Here is a 4,703-nt window from a genome sequence, read left to right on the forward strand (position 1 = left end):
ACTTTATCACCAACAAAAGTTGTACTAATTAAAAAATAACAAATTTAGAGAGACTGACATGGCTCAGTGGTTAAGCATCAACCTATGAATGAGGAGTTCATGGCTCAATTCTCAGTCTCAGTTCATGTCCCAGTTACCCGGCTCAATCCACAGTCCAAGATGTGCAGGAGGCAGCCAATTAATGATTCTTTCTCATTATTGATGTGTCTCTCTCTCTCCCTCTTCCTTCCTCCCTGAAATCAACCTATAAATCTATTATCTGTCTATCTATTATCTATCTATCTATCTATCTATCTATCTATCTATCATCTATCTATCTATCAATCAATCATCTATCTATCTATCTATCTATCTATCTCTATGTCATTTATATCTATATCTAATCTATATCTATATCTGATCTATATCTATATTTAATCTATATCTCTAGCTATCTATAGCTATATGAAAAATAATAATGAATTGAATGATCCCCAATTAAGGGCAACAGAGAAGGGAAGGGGAGCCTGCATAGCATCAGCAGTGGGAATCAGTGGGAATTCAATCCACCTGGGGGGTCCAGACTGCATGAGGGATTTTGTTGTTTCAACACCTGCCTGGAAAGTTTGCTCTGTTCTGCTTCTAGGAGAGGGGACATGTGGCAATTATCAGGACCTGTGGAGGAGTCTGATTGGTACACCCAGCAGTGAATCTGAGGAGTCCTCTATTCTTTAGAAGAATTTGGGCATAGAGCCAGAAAGTGGATGGACAGTTTGGCTTGGGAAAGAGGACAAGTCTTGCACCACTCTAGCACGTGGGCTGTGACCCTCCCACACCTGCAGAAGGACTCGGTCTTCCAAGTCCTGCCATGACTAGAGGCAAAGGGGAATGGCTCTGGGTTGGAAATCTGCATTCATGTCGCTAGGTCTGATGAGGGAGGACTTGGACATTTGGCCTGGTCAGAGGCCTCATTAAGCAGGGGACAGATGCATTGAAAAATTGGAGTGCCAAGTGAGGTTGATCTTATCCTATTTTATACTAGAGGCCCAGAACACAAAATTCATGCACTTAGAAGGGTCTTTCAGCCCAGACTGCACCCTCTCACAGTCCAGGAGCCCTTGGGAGATGTCCAACTAATGACTTAGGTCTGTTTCCCTTAGCTGGTAGTCAGACATCCTTAGCACTGTTGTGGAGACAGGAGAGGTTTCTGCCACTGCCATTGCGCTTGGCTCAAGGCTTCTGGCTGAGTGGCACTCCCCCTGTGGTGATCTCCTGCGTTGAGCGCCTACCCCCTGGTGGTTAGTGTACATCATAGTGACCAGTCATTCTGCCATTTGGTCAATTTGCATATTAGCTTTTTATTATATAAAATATTTTATCCCTTCCAGCTTGTGGGGTAATAAGAGCTGCCAGGGGGCATGTAAAGCTGAGGCATTGTGGCTGTGTGTCCTGGGTGGGCTTGGGACCAGGAGACAGACTGGCATGTTCTGAGCTTTTTTGCTGAGTTATGGGGAGCCAGAGCCAAGCTCCCCAGTGAGTTGAGCCAACAGAGTCCTGGGGTGGAGAGGAAGTACCCACTTCCCCTCCTATAAGATATAGGCACTACCCACAAGAAGACTCTGTTTAAACCACCCCACCAGATCCCAGATACTCCCACAGAACTTAGAGAGAACAGCTGTGAGCAGAAAGATCATGGAAAGTGATTGACATTAGCTTCTACCAGAGAAACTACTGGTAGGCCTGGGACCAGTGCACCAAAAGGCCAGATCTAATCATCATCAAAGCAAAATCCAGCAAGCTCCACAAATAGCAGATCCAAAAAATAATCATAGCAGGCACCAAAATCTGTGGAGGTGAACTCCACTTATTTTAATTAATTTGTATTTTTAATTTTTCTTTATATTTTCTTTTGTATTTAGTTGTTTTTCTTTATTCTCTATTTGCTTCATATCTCTTATTTCTCTTTCCTTTTGTTCTATTTTTTCTTTCTCTTATTTTATTTAATTTTTTATTTCCTTATCTTTTATTAATTGTTATTACTTTAAAATTATTATTATTTCATTTTTTACTTTTTAATTCATATTATTGAATATTTTTTATTTTCTCTTCCTTCTTTTCTTTTGTATTCTCTTTTTCTTGCATCTTTTTTTTGTATGTGTCTATAATTGTTTTGGTCTCTTGCCTTTTAGAATCTTTTAGAATACTTTTTTTTTTCTCAATTCTTCCTATGGTTGTTGTTTTTTTTTTTTTTTTTGTTTGTTTTTTTTTGTTGGGGGTTTGTTATTTTGACATGCTGTTTTTGGTTTGGTATAGTTTTATCTTGTTTTGTTGTGTCAGCACTAGTATAAAGGTTGGCAATATGTTGTTTGGGTTGAGTCTCACAATCATCCAGGCAGAAGGATGAGCCCAACCAAGAAGGGGACAGCAGTAATCAAGACCCAACTACAGCAAGAGGGCCTACATACTCCATACATTCCCAGAGAATCAAGTTCAAGAGATTATAGAGACTACACCACTGGGTCCCACAAGACATCCATTACATAATGCCACACTACCAAGACTGGGAGTCGTAGAAGTTCTATCCACTACACAGAAACAAAAAGAAAGAAACTGCAAAAATAGGAAAACAAGGAAATGCCCCAAATGAAAGAGTAGGAGGAATATTCAGAAAAAAGATCTAAATGAAATGGAGGCAAGAACCTTATCAGAAACAGTAAAAAGTAATGGTTTTAAGAATGCTCAGCATGAGAAAAGATTTATATTAATAAACCATTCACAAATGAGGAATGACAGCTGAAATAAAACACTGGAAAGAATAAACAGTAGTTATAGGACATTGATGATTGAATCAGCAAATCAGAAGACAAGGTAGAAAAATCAGTAAGAACAGCAAAAATAAAAAAATAAAATAAACTGCATGAGGACAGTGTAAGGGAACTTTGAGACACCATGAAATGAAACAAAATCCACAACATAGGTGTACCAGAGGTAGAAGATAGTGAGCAAGGTATAGAGAACCTGTTTGAAAGAAATAATGACAGAAAATTTCCCTAACTTGAAGAAGAAAAAAGTCAAACAAGTTCAGGAAGTACAGAGAGTCTGAATCAAGGTGAACTCAAATAGACCTTCACCAAGACATCATAATTAAAATAGCAAAATGTTAAAAGAAAAGGAGAGAGAGAGAATCTTAAAGGCAGCAAGAAAGACAGTCAATTATGTACAAAACAGCTCCCATAAGTCTGTGAGCTGGTTTCTCAACAGAGGCACTACATGGCAGAAGGGAATGGCATAAAATATTCAAAGTAATGAAAAGAAGGATCTGAAATCAAGACTACTCTATCCAGCAAGGCTATCATTCAAAATCTAAGGTTAAAGAGCAAACTAAAAGAAGGCTGTTGGAGTTTATTATCACCAAATTAGTATTGCAAGAAATGTTAAAGGTACTGCTATAAGAACACGGAGAGAGGAACATAGGCATAAAGACTAAAAATGGTAATAAAACGTACCTATCAATAATAACCTTAAATATAAATGGATTAAATGCTCCAATTAAAGACATAGAGTAGCTGAATGGATAAGAAAACTTGACCCATATATATGCTGTCTACACAAGACCCACCACAAAAGACTCAGACAGGATGAAAGTGAAGGGATGAAAAGTAATTTTCCAAGCAAATGGGAGGAAACAAAACAAAACAAAACAAAAAGCATGGGTTTCAATACTTATATCTGACAAAATGATTTTAAAACAAAGGCTATGGAAAAGACAAAGATGGTCACTTCATAATTCTAAAGGGATAGATACAACAATAGTATATATGTACCCCAAAATAGGAGCACCTAAATATGTAAGAAAAACTCTTGGTGGACTTTAAAGGAGAGATTGTCTTTAATCCACCATAGTAGGGCACTTTGACATCCCACTATATTCACTGGAAAGATTTTTCAGGTAAAAAAAAAATCAACAAGGAAACTTTCACCTTCAACCACACATTAGATCAGGTGGATTTAATTGATATTTACAAAAGATTTTATCCCAAAGTAGCAGAATATAAATTCTCAAGTGCACATGGAACATTCTCAAAGATACATCACATGTTAAGATATAAAATACATTTTAAGAATTTCAAGAAGATTTAAGATATATCAAGAATCTTCTCAGACCACAATGGCATGAAATTCAAAATTAAATACAGTAAAAATACAATACTAAAAAAAAACATTCAAGCTAATGGATGTTAAATATCATGTTATTAAATAATGAGTGAGATACCAAAGAGATCAAGGAACAAATAAAAAATTTCCTTAAAAAACTGAAAATGAACACACAAAACCTCCAAATCTATGGGACACTGTGTAAGCAGTCCTGAGAGAGAAGTTCACAGCATTACAGTCCTATCTCAAGAAACAAGAAAAATCTCAAATAAATAATCTAACCCTACAACTAAGAGAATTAGAAAAAAGAACAACATAAAAAGCCCAGAGTAAGTAGGAGGGTGAAAATAATAAAGATCAGAGCAGAAATAAATGACATAGAAACTCTAAAAACAATACAAAAAGATTAATAAAGCCAAGAGCGTGTTCCTGAAAAGATAAGCGAAATTAATGGGCCTTTAGCAAGACTAATGACAAAACAAAGAGAGAGGACCCAAATAAATATGATTAAAGATAAAAAAAAAGTGAAGTAGCAATTGATATCTCAGAAACAAAGGTTTATAAGAAAA

Source organism: Pipistrellus kuhlii, unplaced genomic scaffold (genome assembly GCF_014108245.1).
Source record: "Pipistrellus kuhlii isolate mPipKuh1 unplaced genomic scaffold, mPipKuh1.p scaffold_m20_p_2, whole genome shotgun sequence".
Classification (NCBI taxonomy): Eukaryota; Metazoa; Chordata; class Mammalia; order Chiroptera; family Vespertilionidae; genus Pipistrellus; species Pipistrellus kuhlii.